The sequence below is a fragment of the Myotis yumanensis genome, unplaced genomic scaffold, assembly GCF_028538775.1.
Source record: "Myotis yumanensis isolate MYYU_CA2020_CCGP unplaced genomic scaffold, mMyoYum1.0.hap1 SCAF_4, whole genome shotgun sequence".
In the NCBI taxonomy this organism is placed as follows: Eukaryota; Metazoa; Chordata; class Mammalia; order Chiroptera; family Vespertilionidae; genus Myotis; species Myotis yumanensis.
The window spans coordinates 58,995,090-59,014,590 of NW_027223755.1; the positions used below are offsets into that span (position 1 = coordinate 58,995,090).

General features: G+C 42.3%; 1 long non-coding RNA gene across 1 annotated transcript; it reads left to right on the forward strand.

The window, feature by feature from the left end:
- The first annotated feature begins 9,922 nt into the window (after window positions 1–9,922).
- On the forward strand, window positions 9,923–19,035 carry LOC139008126 (uncharacterized). The gene is made up of 3 exons (XR_011471103.1): window positions 9,923–9,998; window positions 12,892–13,749; window positions 18,399–19,035. It is a non-coding gene; the product is annotated as an uncharacterized lncRNA (long non-coding RNA).
- The last annotated feature ends 466 nt before the right edge of the window (window positions 19,036–19,501 follow it).

Genomic DNA, 19,501 nt, shown 5'->3' on the forward strand with positions numbered 1-19,501 from the left:
GTTACAAGAAATAAGACATGCTCAAAATATTACAGAAGCTTTCAGAAATGAGAAATAGCAAAGGTTCATAAAGAACATAAATCAATGGAATAAAGTAAATTTAAAAAATTAAATAAATAAAAATGAAACAGTAAAGCAACAAGGATGCTATAGCCAGTGGACCATGTCTCTATGAGGTGGTGGCCACAGAAGTCAACTAATATGATCGGCATATTATAAAGATAACAGAAAGGAAAGAGCCCCTTTTTAAAAAATATATATTTTTATCAATTTTAAATTTTTATTTTTTATTTTTTATCGATTTAGAGTGGAAGGAAGAGGGAGCATCATTGATTAGCTGCCTCCTGCATGCCCCCATACCCCCCACTGGGAATCAAGCCCACAGCCCGGGCATGGGGACCTCCTGGTCCTTGGTCGACACTCAACCACTGAGCCACAAGGGCCGGGCAAATTGGAGTGTTTTGCTTTTTTTTTTTTTTTAAATATATTCTCATTGATTTCACAGAGGAAGGGAGAGGGAGAAGGAGGGATAGAAACATCAACGATGAGAGAGAATCATGGATCGGCTGCCTCCTGCACGCCCTCCACTGGGGAGTGAGCCCGCAACCCTGGCACGCGCCCCTGACTGGAACCGAACCCAGGACCCTTCAGTCCACAGGCTGACGCTCCATCCTACTGAGCCAAACCGGTCAGGGCAGAAAGAGCCCTTTTAAGTACTCTACAATTCTGAACAGAAAACTGACTGGATAAGCATATATTCAGAGACAGTATTTTTTGTATTTTTCCCAACTGTTTTGCCTGTGAGAAAAACAGACCTCTACATGTTTTCGTACATTTAGAACAAAATTTTATGAAATGTTGTGGTATATCATCATATTTTCTATTCAATTCAATTCTATTATATTCTATTTTTAAATACTGGTCCCAACCTACTACATTGATTGCATGACTCAGTAATGGGATCAAAACCTGCAATTTGGTATAAATGGTAATCATGGCCTATTTCAAGGTTATGACCTTCACAGGGCTGGAGAACAAGGAACCAGGCTAGGGTGGGATGTGCAGGAGCCAAGCAGAGCTTGGACAATACAAGGAAAGGAGGAATTTTAGATTTGACCAGCACAAAGGCCACTCACTTGGCATCACTTGGAAGAACTGAAAATGAGTGTTAAGACTCTGTATAATCTTTATAATCTTTATAATTATTTATAATAACGATTCACATTCCATGCATGTAACACGATGAAGTTAAATGGCGTATTTGAGGGCCTACAGTGTTATGGCACATCGTGGGTTCAGCCATTCTCAGTAAGTTTCTCTGCTGTCCTCACAACTCCCATGGCTCTTGTGATAAACAGTTGGACTGCTGATGATCAGAGTACAGAGACCAGACAAACAGCACACCAGACTGAGTGCTACTTTCAGAAGACTACTTTCCGTCAGGGAGAACTACACGTAGCACTGTGGCTAAGAGTTGGGGCCCAGGATTCAGACAGGATTTGTTCACATTTTGTCGCTGTCACTTACTGGCTGGGTGACCACCGGATATTGTCAACTTCTCTAAGCCTTAGTTTCTCACTTATTATGGTGAAACACCAGGGGATATTTTGCAAATATCAGTCTTAGATAATGAGCATAAGTGCTTATCCAAGTCCTGGACACATAGGGAGCATCCCATAATACACGCTAACTTTCCCACTTCAATACACCAGAGCAGTGTGGTCCAGTCCTCTAAAAAAATGTGGTTAACCAGGGCACTGGGGATGGGCGTATTTATTTTGGGACTGTCCCACCGGGGATGTGGATATGCATCGATCCTATCTTAGTTTTACTGTGCCAGATCACTGGCTGTGAACGTCGGGTCATGATTGAAGTTAAAATGTACAAAAAGGTTGAGCAGGACTCTCCAAAATAGATTGTAAACCTCAATTTAAAATGGAAATCCAGGGAAGGGTGAAGACTTTAGAAGAGTACAGCCATCTGATTAACCCTTGGAGAGCTTCTGTGAGGCCCCAGCAGCTGTCAGAGTGGGAGTGGGGAGGGGTGACAGTAACATGCACCGTTTAGAACAAGGTATGTACTCAGGCAAGTGGTATTTTTTTTATTCAAGGAATAGCAGAGTCATGTAAAACTAAAAACCACAGGCCTCTATTTCAGAACGTGGCCTAGATATACAATTTCTGTTGGAATTTCAGCAAGGAAAATGTTCTTTCAATCCATATTTGAGATAATTTGGGCTAGAAATTGATGACCTGTGGAGATAGGAATATTCAAGACTTAGACTGAGGAAGAATGAATGGCTTTGGATTAAGTATTTTTTAAACCACAAAATAATATGTTTTCTAGAAAGGAATTAGAAATTAGGTAATTCATGATAGCTAAAAAGAGTGGGATATGGCAGGAAGGCCTGAGTTTTGGTCTTACCTTTGAATTGGGTTTTCAGTTTTCTAATCTTTCTCTACTATTGAATGAGGGAATGACAAACTTCTAACATTTCATGGGAATAATGGCTAATTGAGGTGATATGGGTCATTCATTCATTCATTAAACACACATTATATCTCCGAACATATAATCCCTTAGAAGAGACAGGATTGCTTAAATAAAGATAAAAATACAAAGTGGAAGGTGATAAGTGTCATAAAATAGGTCAGTGTGCAAGTTCAGAAAAGGGAGATGCTTGTTTATCCAGGACCATCTGGGATTGCTTTATAGCAGAGGCAGCTAACAATGGAAAAAGCACTTGAAGGACAGGTAGAATCTGGACAACTTGTGTTAGGGAATCAGTAGGTAGAGACTGTTTCCGGGGAAGGCGTTAGCACAAGCAAAGAGATGGGTCAGAAAACATCCAAGGGTGTGCTAAGGAAATAGAATGTGACCATGTTTGGGTAGAGTGCAGGGTGCTTTAACATCGATTTGTTGTTCCACTTATTGATACATTCATTGGTTTGATTTTTTTAAAAAATTGATTTCAGAGAGGAAGGGAGAGGGAGAGAGAGATAGAAACATCCATGATGAGAGAGAGTCATTGATCAGCTGCACCTGCATGCTCCCCACTGGAGATTGAGCCAGCAACCTGGGCATATGCCCCTTCCAGGAGTAGGACCCCGACCCCAACCACTTAGAAACACCGGCCGGGCCTTTGGTTGATTCTTGTATATGCCATGGCCGGGCATCGAACCGGCAACTTTGGCGATGGCCATTTATTAGTAGCTCTTTTCCAGTTCTCCAACGAGGACTTTCTAAGTAGGGCCTCCTCTGACTTTTCAGATGAAGGGAAGCCATCTACTGGCTGCCATTGGCTATTTTAAACTTTTGGAATCAGCAGCTGCCTCTGGCCCGAGGGGTTTGGCAGCACTGTGTTGATGTTTCAGTTTGGAGTAGTCTGAGCATTCAATCCTAAACATTTCCTCCCTAGCTATGGAAACAGTCTCTTGAAAATGAGCTTCATTGATTTGGGAATTAAAATGTTCAGACTTTTATATGATACTTTATAACAAAGTCCCAGGCAATGACCAGGTTGGAGGTTTGTTGTGTTTACTTCATTCCCATCCTGGTGTCGGGTGCTTGAAGCTGTGGATTTGGACTTGAATAGGAACAGGCTGTCCTATTAGTGCTTAGAGATGCCCTCTGTCTGTTAATAGTTGAATGATATTCTGGGTCATGTTTTCACTCTCAAAACCAAAGGGCGATTAAGTGGAGAGAATTATTGTATTGTTCATCCCGAATGATGAGAAATGGACCAGGCTTGCTTTGTACCTCTTTTGTACCCTTCCAAGAAGATAGAAAATTGTCACAAGATACTCATTTCCCAGTTGCCATGTCTTTCTAGATTAATTACACCTAAGCATTAATGCTACAAAAAGAAATTAAATGGCCGAGATTGCAGAATGTTCACTACTGCTAACTATTTAAGGATTTTTCATTTTGAAAACGTCCAACTGCAAACAAAACACTAATGATCTCTTTTGTCAAAAATTATAAGAAGGTTAAGTAATCTTTATTGTAGAAATCAGGCACAATTATTTTATTATTAAATTGTATTTTTTAAATACTTGTTTTATATATATAGTTTTTAATATATACAATTTAATAAATATAATAAATGCATATATACCTATATACATGTATAAAATGGAGAGCTTTTTATGTAGAGAGCTTTCTATGTAGAGCTTAAGTCACTCCATTGGCAAATATCTCATTTGATCTTAACAATAGTCCTGTGAAATAGATAGCTGTTTCCATTTTATAAATGAGGAAAGAAAGTTTTAGGAAGTTAAGGAACTTGCCTAGGGAAAATTGACAGCTAAAGTTCTTTCTTTTTACTCACTTATCTAAGATTAGGGATACTGTGAGAAAAGGGTGGAGTCACTACCTGTCAGTACATTGACTCTGAAAGAATGGAGTTGATTTTTCGCGTTTCCAGGCAGTAAAAGCATGGGGTCAGGGGTAAGGCTCTGGAGTTTGGCTGTGCTCAGAGCTCAGCTTCATTGCTTACTACATATGATCTTGTCAAGTTACGTAGACTTTCCAGCCAGTTTTCTTCTCTGTAAAATGGAAATTATAGTAGTACCTCTTCTTTGGAGGATAATTGAGTTAATTTAGGTGAATTACATAGCATAAGACTTGGTAAGGGCTCCATAAAGCTAAGATGTCATTACTATTATTATTGTAATCACTGTTATTTCATGTGAAAGTTGAGTCCATACCTGAGGCCTGGGTGGAGCGAATGCTGGCGTAGAGGTACAAGCAGCCGTCCTTCAGAATGCAATAGCGCTGGGCCCACAGGTCCGTGCTTCTGTCCAGTTGGTGCAGAAGGCCCAAGCACTCCGGGTTCTTGATAGCCAGGGGTGGGAGGCTACTGTTGTGCAGAGTAACATCTTCCCAGACATGGTTCTGCAGGTGCGGCACGAAGGGATGGGCTGAGTGATCAGCCTGCGCCAGAGGTTCCCTGAGCCGGCGGCATCACACCCAGGCTATCTGACCCCAGAGAAGCCACAGTCCTCAGCGATTCTATTGCTAAGGCAATGTGAATACCTGAGCAACTGGCCAGAAAACCTGAATTCATCTCTTGGCCATAGAGAATTTCTCCCTTTTCAAGTCCAAAGACAGCCCTTCTCTTTGGATTCTACTGTGAGGAAATCAAAGGGACACCAGTGATGTATAGAAAGGAAGTGGAAATAGGCATCTCAGCAAAGACTAGTGGGAATGGCGCTGTCTATAAGGGTTGGTCCCCGTTTGCCCTGTTCCAGGTAGGTCCACTGTGATTAATAGCAGTCTCTGGTTCATGCTTTCCTCCCATGCTTTCCTCCCACTTGTGCAATGGAACAAGTTAAATGCCCCAGGCCAGTCCAGGCCTTAGGCTCTTATGGCAGGCCCACAATAAACCAAGATCCTCTACCCTGGAGGGTAGTCCTCAGTCCATAGGCCTTAGAGGCAGGTTCTTCCAGGGAACTTGACCTGAGGCATAGGACACAGTGCTTCATCTCTTTATCAGAACACCGTGCCTGGCGCCCAGCCAGTTTCTCTTTAGTTTCACTGCTGCTCTTTAGTTTTAACAAGGCGTTGCGAAAGATTTCAGAATGTGGAGCTGGCTTTATTCATTGCTGTGAAGTGGGAGCCCGCTGGGGGTTTGGTTGTTCCTTTTTCACTCGGCTCCGGACACTGAGGGCATTAGCAGAAACGATCCCTCTTAAAACACTGACGCTCACTGGGAGCGCGCATTGAAGAGGGGGGTGAGTGCAGTGAGCTTTGTGTTCCAGGTGATATGAAACACGAGTCCTGTTGTTTGTCATATGATGATGCCAGCGATTGTTCTGGAAGGACAGTTACAGGGCACGGGGCAGTGCACTCAAGCTCAAATGAGGCAAATGTTCCAAAATAGACAAGAGCCAAAATATGTACAGAAGATAATTGACTGAAAATGCCTTTTGCTTATATGCCATTTTGTGAGGAAATGAACGTGTTTAAATATGAACGTGTATCTATCACCCCATTAGAAATCATATACAGAGTGTAAAAATGGAACAGTTGGGTATTAAAGCAATTTCCCTCACTCCCCTCCCCGGCACACCCCTCCCCCAGGTCATAGCATGAGCTTAGAGAAAGGAATATCAAATGCCTTAGGGCTAAAGTGATGATTCACCTGTTGGTGTTATGAAGTTATCTGTCAGTTTATAGGTCAAATCTAAGTTAAAAATTATACTGCTCTAAGGCTAGGAATCATGAACTAGCGAGGACAGTGAAAGAAAGGTGGCCTAATATGTCTCCAGAACAAGGATATGAACTAAGACCCTCATTTTTTAATCAGCTGCTCGGCCCACAGCACTATCCCAAGCCATCCCCGACGCCTTGGACTTGGGGAACGAAAAGAAAACAGCAGCGTGTCTAACCTCTCGGGGAGCTACAGGATTGCTCTGTGCGAAACAAATTCCTCCCCCGTTTGTGACTCCCCACTGAGCTCACTGGGAGCAGTGTCACACACACACTCCTGGAAAGAAATAGAGCAGCAGGAATGCAAGCTCCCCTTAGACTCTGAGTAGGAAACCCTTTTGACTTAAAATCCTCTTTCCCAGCTTGTAGAGCAGATCTGGTAAGTCCCAGGGTGGACTTGATCCTTTGCCCCTCTGAGTAGAAAACCAGAATGAAGGCCAAGATAAATATCGAGAACACTTACCTGGCGGACAGGATGGGCCGCTTTGTCCATTGCCTCAAGCCACCTGAAAGACAGTAAAATGAGGGGTGCTTTCCTGGGAGGTCCCTGATAAGGGCCATTTGGAGGGGCTGGCTGTTCTCCCTGAAACCCATCATCCAGACAGAATGGTCCTGAGGCTCACAGATATTTTACTCTCTTAAGTTCATGGTTGAAGGGCAACACATTCTTACAAAATTACTGTTACTAAGTGGCAAATCCCATACCCGCCAGGCATATTTAAAATAAATTATTCTTCTCTACTATAGTTTAATTAGTGCCTTAGAGCAAACTCATTCATTTTTCATGTTACTAAGGTATGTGCATTTATTAATACCAGCAGGGCTGATAGCAACTCATGTGTTAACTGCAAGGCACTGGTTGTTAAAATATAGGAAGACTGGTAAATAGTCACTCTCAAGTGTCTCTTGGACATAGCGGTCTCCTTTAGGGCGCAACTAGTGCCTCTAGTTGCCGAACTGAATTTTCTTAGTCCCGTCTCCTTAGCCATGACCAGCCTATCCACCCCAGCCCATCCCGTCTTGCCAATCTTTTAAAATTTCCTTTTGAACCACATAACTTCCCATCAAACCATACTGCTTGCTCTTTGTCTAAAAGTTTGACTTAGTCCGTCTTCCTTCTCTGTTCCATTTCTTCTGTTGTTTGCTTATCTGATTTGATATTGCACCGTTCATAAACTCCTCCCTCAGCCCTACACCAGACACCTTCTCTCCTCCCCTCAATTCCTGTGCCACCTTTGTCTTCTCCTGTAGCACTTCTCAATTTCTACTTTGAATTAAAAATATTGGAATAAACGCCCTATAGTCTTAGTTGAGAGCTTTCTGAAGGCTTCATCATACTCATAGTCCTAGAAACCTTAAAGCAGGTGATACACTGAATAATGATCATAAGTCTCTAAATGAATGGAGTTTGTAGGTTACCCTCTGAGAATGCCTGTACACGTCTACTCTCTGATTGGGTTGTATGCTGACAAGTGCCAACTGGATTCATTCCCCACCAAGCTACATTACTATTATTTATGTTGCTCACCTCACTGCAGTGTGTTAAATTATGGCCATACCACATTACTTTTATGCCTGGGATTACGCATCGAGTTAGCTTAAAATAAATAAATTCGGTAACTTTTGGGGAAGCTAGATATGAACTGTGGCATTATTAAGTTTTTTAGGAAAATGTGGCGATCCAAAGTAAGTTAGGAGAAGATGCTTATGTTCGTTAGACATTCTGTTAGAAAAACCTGGGGGGACAGTGAAGGGCCAAACTTCTCATACCTAAGGAACAGATACTTTATTGACTCCTGCTATGAATTTGCTGTTCCAATCCCAATAATCTGTAAGACTGCTGTTGAAGAAGCACCCCCCACCCTCCTCCAATGAATCTGGTAAGATAAAAGATGAACCAATTACCTTTTCATTTCTTGGTTTGAGGTTGCACAGAGGCAAAAAGTTCTATTTCCAGACTGCGGCACACAGTTAAACACAAATGGTTTTCCCAAACTGCTGTCAATGTCGACTTCTGCACCTTCTAATTTTATTACCTCTAGAGGGGGGCATTTCCCTTCATCCTGCAATTGATAAGGAAGAGGGTCAGCATGGGCGCTGCAACTAATAGAAAAGGGAGAAAATGAGAGAGGAAAGGACTCAAGTTATTCTTTGAATTGATTGCTTGTTCTGGAATAAAAAGAAAACCAAAATGAGTTTTTGTAGATTATGTTTTCCATGATATACTCCATGGTACTCCAAATTTCCAGCGAGGATATTTTCCCATATCCCTTTTGAAGAGTATCTATTAATATGCATTTTACCCATGCCATCTCAGGAAAGTATTGTTAATTTTTAATGCCCATTTTTTTTCTATCAGAAAAAAAGAACATCAAAAGAAATTGATATTATAAAGTGTATGTGATTGGTAGTGACTTGAGATCTCTAGTTAGTGTCTAATTAACATGTATTTCATGCTCGTGTGTCAGGACCGCTTCTAAATACTTCACATACATTAATTGATTTATCTTCACAAATTCTCAGGAGGTAGTTACTTTTATTATCTCTGTTTTACAGATGAGAAAACTGCAGTATAGCGAGAATAAAGAACACTTTTCTATTTTAGAATACCACGATATGTTTGCAAGACTAAAGCATTTTACAGATATTTTGTTATTTATGTTTATTTTAGTTATATTTCAAAATATCCTCTTCATTATTTATCCCTTTTCTAAAAACAGCTATAAAATATATTGAGGTATTTTTTACATACCATAGTCACTCATGTACATGGACCATTCAGTGATTTTTTTAAAAAATATATTTTATTGATTTTTCACAGAGAGGAAGGGAGAGTGATAGATAGTCAGAAACATCGATGGGAGAGAAACATCGATCAGCTGCCTCCTGCACATCTCCCACTGGGGGTGTGCCCGCAACCCAGATACATGCCCTTGACCGGAATCGAACCTGGGACCTTTCAGTCCGCAGGCCAACACTCTATCCACTGAGCCAAACCGGTTTCGGCTCATTCAGTGATTTTTTAATAAATTTATAGAGTCCCGAAACCATTGCCACAATGTAGTTTTAGAACTTTTCCATCAACCGCTAAATTTTCTTTGAGCCAATGTGCATTCAATTGCTACTCTTGCCCCTCCAATCAAAGGCAATCACAGATCTGCTTGTTGTCCCTATAAATGTGTCATTTCTGGACATTCCATATAAGTCACATCATATATTATGTGGTCTTTTGTGACTGGCTGCTTTCCCTTAGTGTAATGTTTTTAAGCCTCATTCATGTTGTAGCACTTAGTTTTTCACATCTTTTGCTGAGCTATACAAGGCGTGGCAAAAGTAGGTTTACAGTTGTTTGTTGGGAAAAGAATACTATAATAAATAATAATACAAGAATGAACTCTTTTTTTTCATGCACTCACAACTGTAAACCTACTTTTGCCCCACTCTGTATTCTATTATATGGTATGCCTCATTTACTTTATCCCTTCACAATTTGGTGGGGACTTTTCTTTCCAGTTTTTGTCCATTTGAATAATGCTGCTAAGAACATTTGTGCACAGCTCTTTGTATAGACATATGCTTTCATTCTCTTTGGTAGATAATTAAGAGGGAAATTGCTGGGCCACATGGTAAATTCAGCTTTTACTTTATAGGAAACTGGCAAGCTGTTTTCCACAGTGACTCTACCATTTTGCATTCCCACCAGCAGTGTATGAGTGGCCCGGATTCTCCACACTCTCACCAAGACTCTGTATTGCTTGTCTTTTTGATAACAGCTGTCCTACTGGGTATGTAGTGGTATCTCCTAGTGGTTTTAATTTGCTTATTTCTAATGACTGATAATGTGAAATCCCATTTGGTGCAGAGGTTCTTAACCAATTTTAGAAAATGAGTTCCTTTGAGATGCTGATGAAAACTATGAACACCCCACCAAAAACGCATAATCATGTTTGTGTGCCTGTATACACATATATGTGTATGTGTGTATATACCCACATGTGTATGTAAATACATATGTATGTGTGCATGCATGTACACACATGCAAATATGTCTTGCAACTCATTAGTGAAAAGATACAAAGATATTCTTCCTCTAAAGGTAATAAATCATAGTTGTATGGTACTTCAATTTATAAAAATTTTCATGGACTCTATCTTTTTATTCTTTGCAACTATTCTATAAAGTAGAAAGCTAATGTTACACCATTTTATAGAGAAAGAAACCAGGTCTTCTGGCTCTGTCTTCCACACTACTTCTCTCACATGTCTGCCTTCTTGGGCCACTGCAATTTGGGAGACTGCTGACTCTTAGAGTCAACACATGAAGACTGGGTAGTCAACATTTAAACACAGGTATTTCCTAAAGTCATCAGGTTTTCTTTAATAGAGACAGAAATATGAAATTTTTGTTCAGTTTTAGTAAATATTAGGAAGTTAGCACATCTTATAATAATTGTATATGGCCAGTACTATGACTTTAGAAATCAGAAGAATATATTTTCATTAGCTTTAATAAGGAAAAAGACTTTAGATGACTATAAGTCATGGTTAATTATTTATATAACTTCCCCAAGAGCATCTTAAACAAATAAAGAAAAATGAGTGAGAGAAGGGAAGCATAAAGAAATCCTGGAGATTACATTTTCTTCTGCTCACTTGCTACAAGCAAATATTCACTGGGTCTGCTTTTGTTTGGGCCCATTATGCAGATAAGATGATATCATATGTTGGTGTCTCAGAGTCAGCCCTCTGAGGTCACTTTGAAGCTACCATGTTCTCCCACATCCTTTGCTGTTGGAACATGCCAAAGAGTACACTCATGTGGCATATGACACACGCCTGAGGCTCTTTCCCCTCTGCTCAAGTTGCAGCTGTGTGGGGAGAATGCATGATTGGTGAACAAACTAGATGGAAAATGAGGCTATTTGTCTTAAATGGTCTCTATCCTGGCCTAGATTCCATTGTCACTAATCTCACCTGCTGCCCCTTTGCCCACGATGACAAGCCTGCTGTGGCCCTGGAAACAGCTGCAGTAAGAACCACAGGCACAGCCTGTGTGGGAGGGGTGGTGCTCCTGCAGCTGTGCTTACTCACCTGACTCTTTCCTTGGGTTTCACCAGCCCAAGCACCTTGAGGCTCCAATCTTGTGGAGACACAGAGTTTGGAAAAAGTTCTCCATTCAGTCTAATCCTAATGCTGCTTTGACTGTGGTTCCATGGTCCCCAATCGAATGTTTTCGAGAGATAAAGAACAACTAGGATCCTTTTTCTATGTTACAACTGTGCCCTTGGGGTTTTCAACTCTTCCCTTAAGCAAAACTCAGTCCTTCGGTCTGGCAATAATTCTTAAATGGGGTCTGTTTGATTCCGCCCCTCTGGCTCTGCCAAAAGTCTCACTTTTGTCAGTACGGGTTTCCCAGAACTTCATATTCTCCTTTCCAAGACGCGAAAAGGCTCTAGCTCCATTTTTAAAAAATTCCTGAGCTAAATCAGAGATCCAGCTGCTTCATGTGTGCAGGATTGATTAAAATAGCAGGGATGGTGAAGGGATTTGCTCAGGGAAGTCCAGAAGCTATCCACAGAGAATAAAGGAACTTAGGCTGCTTATGCCAGATGGCCCAGGATAATGTTGACATTGTCTATCATGGAAATACGATTTCTACAGCAGTAATCCCAAAGGTCACACTGCTCAGCAAAGGGAAACAGTAAACAATAGTAATGACAAAGACCCAGCCCAGAGTGAATCCGCTTCTACTTTAAATTATTTCTCATAAAGAAAAATACAGACAAGGACATTTGTGTCTGTCTGCAACTTCGGCTCTCTAGTAAAATAAAATTCCCTACAGATGTTTTTGAGTTAATTTGCTTTGGTCAAAGTTTTGATTTGAACATGCTAGATTTATTTTTTTGATTGTTACTGTTAGGCCTTATTGTCTAAGAAAAGAGAAAAGGCTGGGAAGCTATACCAACACATTTCATTTTATCTCAAGGCCCAGTCATGAAAATCCACAAACTAAGGAGGAGGAAAAAAGGCATCTTTAGCCATGAAAAATAGCTAAATCTCAGAGGGGAAGCCAGAGCCAAGATAAATTTAGAGGACAAGAAAGCATGTCCTAAAGCAACGTACCACAGGAAAGGGTGCATGACATATACAGCTAGAGTGCTATATTTAACGCTGGCAGGTTGCAGCAAAATTGAAGGATGGGTGTCTCTTGGAGCCTTATTAATGATGCCGGGGGCCCTTTATCGCTAGGCAGCAGTTTGGAGGCACCTTCCCCACTGGTGATGGACAACCACCACTCCTTGATAGCTATGAGAGGATGGCCTCTGTCCATGTCTTGGCTGATAGGATCAGGAGAGCAGCAAAGCCTGCAGAGGCAAGAAGGAGGGAAAGATGCAAGAGTGCTTTCTCCCTGTAGTGACTCTGCTACCTTCGTCCTGTGATTAAATATAAGTCTTGACTCTGAGCACTGCGAGCCCCTCGCTACATCACTCATGATTATTACATGCATCTATGTAGGCATGTGATTGTTTATATTGGTCTAGAGGCCCAATGCATGAAATTCGTGCAAGGGGCTCGGCCCTTGCAGCTCCGGCTTTGTCCAGAAGGTCGTTCGTCTGTTCAGTCTAATTAGCATATTACACTTTTATTATTATAGATGCTTTCTTTTCTTCCCTCCAGGTAGGCAAGAGAGGATGAATGAAGAATAGAGAACAGAAAGTAAAGCGAGCATGCAAGTCAGATGCATGTTTGTAGGTGGCAGATGTTCCCTGCCAGAGCTTCATGGATTTAACATCACTCCTTTGGCTTTCATCATGAAATTGAGACGATAGCAATTTCATTACCCCCCAATCGCAGTGCCTCTCCAGTGTGAATGTACTACTGCCCTTTCCCTGGGTTTCTAATGCTGCCTGGCTGCATGGCATCAGCAGAGGTAACTGACTGCAAACTCAGATGTGGTGCTTTTCTCTTCCGTTTGCCTGGAGTGGTGGACCAGTTTTGAGGAGTGATAAATGCGTGCTGGCAGCATCACGTTGTCTCCTGGCTCCGGGGAGACTGGGTTCCAGGAAGCACAGGCATCTCCGAGGCTGAAGGAGCTCGTGGACACTGACAGGCTTCCTGCTGGAGAGGCAGCCGAGTGGAGGGTTGCTAAGGACGCATGTCGGGGCTGCCCAGATGCTGCAGCTTTGAAGAGACACTTCCGCCTCAATCACATGTCTCATTTGTCACCATTTTCCTTGGCTCCTAAACTATCCCCTAGAGTACAACAACTACCACGCGATACTCTCATCACAACAGAAAGACTGTGAAGTGGTAAGTCTGAGTCATACTCATGACCTAGTTCCAAGTTTTAAAAAAGTTACCAGGTGAACTATAACATCAAGACATCTTACATCTTAAGCCCTGCCATTGAATGTTTGTCCCACAAGGGTTCCCTCTGCACTCACTGTGCTGTTGGTTTGTGGATGAATTCTACACCCAGACAAGTTGGGTTGGAATCCTCACGCACCACTTATTAGGTCACTTGTGTGACCTTGGGTAAGTTACTTAATCTCTCTGTGCCCCACTTTCCTTTACCTGTAAAATTATATATATATATATATATATATACATATATATATGTATATATATATATATACATATGTATATATATATATATATATATATGTTATTAAGAACACTGTCTTGCCCTTCATATGTTAGCTTTCATTATTATGTAGAAATTTGATGAAAGTGAAGAGTAAGAACCCAGAAAATTAGTTTACCAAGAAGCTTTAATATGGGTGACAGGATAACTCTATTTAACTAAATTTCTTTATCTGTCTTTTTTGTTTGTTTGCTCCAAAAACAATAGGTTGCATGAACAAGGGGAAGGATTTAATCTCTTGAAATCTGTGTTATTATTTGTAAAATGGGGGTAATAGCACCTTCCTTTGAGGATGAGATGAGTTCATCTACGTAATGTGTTTGACACATAGCTGTTCAATGGAGGTTCTTTCCTACGTTTGGGGTCCACTTTCAGTTTAAGTGCAAATGAAACATCACTGCATTGTCTTTAGGACTCAGGGGAGCTGTGAGAAAAGCTCCTGCCCTAGGCCACCCCAGCCCTCCTCCCAGTACTACCCCATCAGGATTGAGGGAACAGGCAGAGGGGAGGGAGGCTGGGTGACTTCCCTGTCACATCCTGGAAGGGAGTTGTGATGTTCTGAGTGGTTGGCTCTCTTCCTTCTTGTCATTCAGGTGACAGAGCTCACCGAATGCTCTCTCCCCCTTCCTCAGAGATCCAGGACCTGCCTCTGGTTACAGGTGGATGGAGTGTCTCCCACAGGCCACAGGTAGAGGCTGCCTGCTGCTGAAAGCCAGGCTCTTATCACTGTCTCTATGCTCTCATACTATGAGGGTGCCTTTCAGACCTTTGCCAAACCCCGCCCCTCCTGGATTAACATTCTAAATTTTTAAGATTTCTCTCCTCTTGCCACCCTCCCGCCTTCCCTTCCTCCCACAAATGCTTACTGAGTGTCTGTGCCTCCTGCAGGAAGTGCTGCACCCTGAGGCCCTACACGGCGTTTGCCTTAGACCGAGTTCTGGTCTCAGTCCTGACAATTTCTCAGTTCCTTTTCTGGCCATGTTCTTAGACCACGGGAACTTGCCAAACCCAATGTGCCCATTCTTCCTCACGGTCCTTTGGTGGGCTCGTCTGACTCTGGTTCTCCTGAGGACAGTGTTTTGCTCTCAGGGGATTCAGATGTTTGTCTGTACATGTGGCGGCCTACTCGGCACTGCCAAGGAGAGGAAAAGTGTCTGTCTCTAAGCTCTTTGCAGATTCCTCACTTTTTTACTTTTAAAAATTTGGGATGTGTTATAGACTAAAGTTTTTGCCCCTCCCACCCTGCCAGAGTCATATATTGAAATCCTAACCGTCACTGTGATGGTGTTGGAAGGCAGGGCCTTTGAGAGGTGATTAGGTCCTGAGGGTCGAACCCTCATGAATGGATTAGTGCCCCTTCTCCCATGGGAAGACCCATGGAAAAGACAGTTGTCTATGACTCAGACACCAAACCTGCCAGAGTCTTGATGTTGGACTTCCCAGTCTCCAAAACTGTGAGAAATAAGTGTTTGTTACGTAAGCCACCATGTCTATGATATTTTTGTAAAGCAACCTGAATGGACTATGACAGGGTGATTAACCTGAGGAAGAATTTTGTTTTTCCTTTGAAATATCTCACTCCACCTTCTAGTTCATTCCTCCTGACATCACTTTTCTCTGAGGCCTTGGCATCTCATGCCTTTATCGCTCCAGCAGCCTCCTGGCTGAGCTTCTCGAGGCCAGTCAAGTCTAGACAACATAATCAGAACCATCTGATACCGCCCACACAGGGCTGCTCCCACTGCACTGCCCGTGGTGCCACTGCCAACGTGTTGCCTCTCTGCCCCTAATTTATACCTTTTGCCTGATTTGTGAGAAGAGATCTGGGACTTCTAAATGTTTCCCCTTTGCCAGCACAGAGCACTGGAGAGACACGGCAGGAGGACTGTTCCTCCTGGCTCCTGTGGGGAGCTCAAAGGGACCTGGAGAGTACTGCATTTTTCCGCATCCTCGGTCCTGAGGTGCCCTCCAGTGCCAAGTGCCAGCAGGATGTGGCTTCCTCAGGGTTTCCCAGCTCTCAGTTTGGGGAGTGGTGCATTGTGGGGAGCCCCAAAGAGTGATGCCTGCACTCTATCTCAGGTTTCTGCTCTGCACACCCTTTCCTCAGTCTGGTGCCACTGGGCATGTAGGATACTGCCCCCATGGCTTAAGAAGCACCCAAAAGTACATGAGGTTCTCATGAGGGAGACCTCTCCAGTTCCCTGTTCTAACAGCATGCACTGTGGCACCCCAGCGCCCAGCATCCAACGGCCTCTGTGTGCCTGGCCTTGGTTCACCTACATGGTGGACAGTAGTTTTTGTGTCTGTGCCAATGCAGACACTATACTCTCTAGACCTCCTACCTACAGTAGTACCCGATGCCCTCCGTACTCCTGACTCATTGCACACCTGTGCAGCAGTCTTGGATCACCTGAGGTACAGCAGGTTGTTCCTACTTGTCCAGAGACTGTGGACCAGCTCTGGCCCAGGCAACCCAGCAAAATCCTCCATCATTCAGCGGCTGCAACCAACCCCTCCAATGAGGTCTGAACCTCTACTCTCAAACTTGTGCTTCTGTGGTTGCTCTTCCTCTTTGCTCTAAGATACCTTTCAGAGTTCTCTTTTCTTTATTTTTATAATTACTTTTCTATCATTGGTTAATAGTTCTATATATTAGACTGCTTCTGTTTAAATTAATTTACCTTAAATTAAAATGTCTGCAATTGTGAAAGGCCACGGACAGCGTGGCTTTTGGGTTCAAAGGCTTGGAGAAAGAGCGGATGCGCAAATTGACACACAAGACAAGAAATATTAATTTGGAATTATGGGGGGAAGCCAGGGAAAGCTTAACTGTAGTAGTGAAGTTCCTACAAAGCACGCCTGTGCCATATAATTGAGTGCTGAATTATATAGTGATTCATGTGGGGTTTTTTCCTAATATTTATTGAGATTGAGTTCTTATGCACACTGCACTATGGTGTGCACTTTTAATCATCTCCTGGGGGAGATACTCCATCAAATACTCTCTTTATGGGTCTAGGTCAGCCGTGGGCAAACTACGGCCCGTTTGAAATGAATAAAACTAAAAAAAAAAAGACCGTACCCTTTTATGTAATGATGTTTACTTTGAATTTATATTAGTTCACACAAACACTCCATCCATGCTTTTGTTCCGGCCCTCCGGTCCAGTTTAAAAACCCATTGTGGCCCTCGAGTCAAAAAGTTTGCCCACCCCTGGTCTAGGTGCTCCCCCAAGAGTCACCATATAATAAAAACTTTTCTTATTTTTCTTTGGCACCAAATGAAATTAGCAAAGTGGAACGATAGTCTCTTGTTCTTAAGTAAGAGATTATGAGGTCAGGGCATACCCCTTTTAGAAGATAAAAGACAGGTACAAATGAGGAAGAGGACGTATAATATGTGTCATGTTCCTGTGAGAAATCTCTCTGTGCATCTGAAAAGCATAGCTTCCCGCTGGTTTAGTATTTGTAGTAAACGATAAAGGGAAGCCTTTCTTCTGAACCTGCCTCCGGTGAGATAACCCATCCTGTGATCCACAGTGAAACCCCAGGGAGGTGATTGAAAGGGTCAGACAACCTAACCCTCTTTTAGTAGTTGCTGCGTCATGTCCATAGAGTTTACTGGAAGTTTCTAGCAAACCCTCTCTGGCTAACCTCAAGAAAACGGAATGACTCAGACCTTTGAAAAAAGGAAAAGAAATTTCATCAGCATACAGGTAAATAAAGTGTAGGTGATTTCTGAATGCTGTTTAGCCTTAGTCTTGAGTGAAGATTAAAACAGCAGCAGATTCATCCTGTTTCTACATGTCCAGAAAGATGTCTTAATACTCCTTGTTGATTTGGGCATGGTTATAAAATGATCTCACCATGAGGGTTACATTATTTTCTTTCTACAAACAAGGAAGTGGGGTGGGGGGGCCCGTGAGGTTAAGTAATTTGACCCAGGAAACACAGCTAATAGATGGTAAAGCCAGGATGTGAACCAAGGTTCACCTAACCACAACACGAGACTGTCTCTATGAGATCAGATTTATTTCATAAAGGCATCTCAGGTTTACCTTCCCCTTGGGGGGTCAGGGCTGTTATTAGCCCCATCCTATAGTTTTCTAAGGCTTAGAAAACTCCATGGAATTGCCCAGGTTGTTGATTCGCAGGGTTGAAGCCTGGGTCCCAGTCTATGAAATCCAGAAAAGGTGCTCTCAGTCTATTGTTAGACGGACTATTTTGTGTAGGTATAATGGACCAGGGTACAGACAAACTCCATCTGAGGAGACATTGCGTTTTTCCCAGATAGTAGCTAAGACAGTGCTGGATCCAGAGGAAATACTCAGGTGGGTGGATAACTGTTAAGGAGCCCAGAGTCCTGGAACCCAGCATCAGTTCAGGAATACGTTTCTAGTGTTTTGTTGTATTTCTTCAGAGCAATGACATGACCTCTCCAGAGATAAGTCTCCCTAGTTGTGTTCATAAAAATTTTCCTGTCCCTGGGATTGTGTGAAGGCTACTTGTCTGGTGACTTTGGGCCTCTTTTGATCTTCAAGGTCCCACCAAGATAAAAGACTGGCTCTGGAGGACATGCTACGCAGGACCGATGACAATGATGACAATGGCCAGAGCCAAAGGGAAGCCTGCCATCGGATTGCATAAGGATGGTGCTGGGTGCCCTGAACGCTGGTGCGCTGGCCCTGCTCTGCTGCTCAGGGGGTACCTTACTCACTAGCTGTTCAGAGAATGACCTTGCAGAGTGCTTCTACCACTGTTGGCCTTTCATTCGGAGACCTCATTGATCTCTAATCCTTCCCCCATGGTGAGGACAAAGGAAAATAACATCATGGAAGATGTATCCTAATCACTGATTAGATGAAAGCTTTGGGATGATGTGTAGGTTTGATGTGTTACTCTGTTCCTCATTAGCACAGAAACAAAAGAATTAACTGGGTATTAGTTTTCCCTTCAGAGGAAAAACATTTAGAACCTCAATGCTAAACGGTATTTTCCTATGAAATGTTTTAACTCTACGTGCTCTACTTTTATTCTACTCATACTGATAAAAAAAAATGTTCCAACTTTATAGCCTAGAGACACTATTCTTTGGGATTGGAGACTGTGATTTATTGGGAATATTATTGAATATAACAACAATAAGAATGACTACCCTTAATTTTCTTCCTGTTTGTTTCCAAGGTTGCTTAGATGCTTTATATATGTTAGTTTAATTCCAACAATATGCCTTTAGGAATTGTGTAGGTCCTTTTATGACAATTTGAATTATGCAAATTTGCAATCGTATTATGCAAACATTAGGCACAAAATCAGATATACTCCCAAATTAAATAAAAAATGAACAAGAATTCCAAAACATATGGGCCAAAAGAATTCTTTTCACTCTATTACCACAAGGCAGTACTTCTTCACCTGGTAACTAGAAGTACCTGCCGTTCTCTGTCAAGACTCTTCTTGGATTCCATCAGTTCTTGAGAAAACATTCTTTGCATAAAATGCAATTCTCTCATATTGTAATCCCAGAGGGCACAGGGCAGTGTGGTGCATTCCTCACACATAGTGAGCAATCCGTAAACGACCATTTGATGGATTTGAACAGGCTGAAAGGGGAGTGTGGTCAGAAACAAGCTGGTTAGGCCTT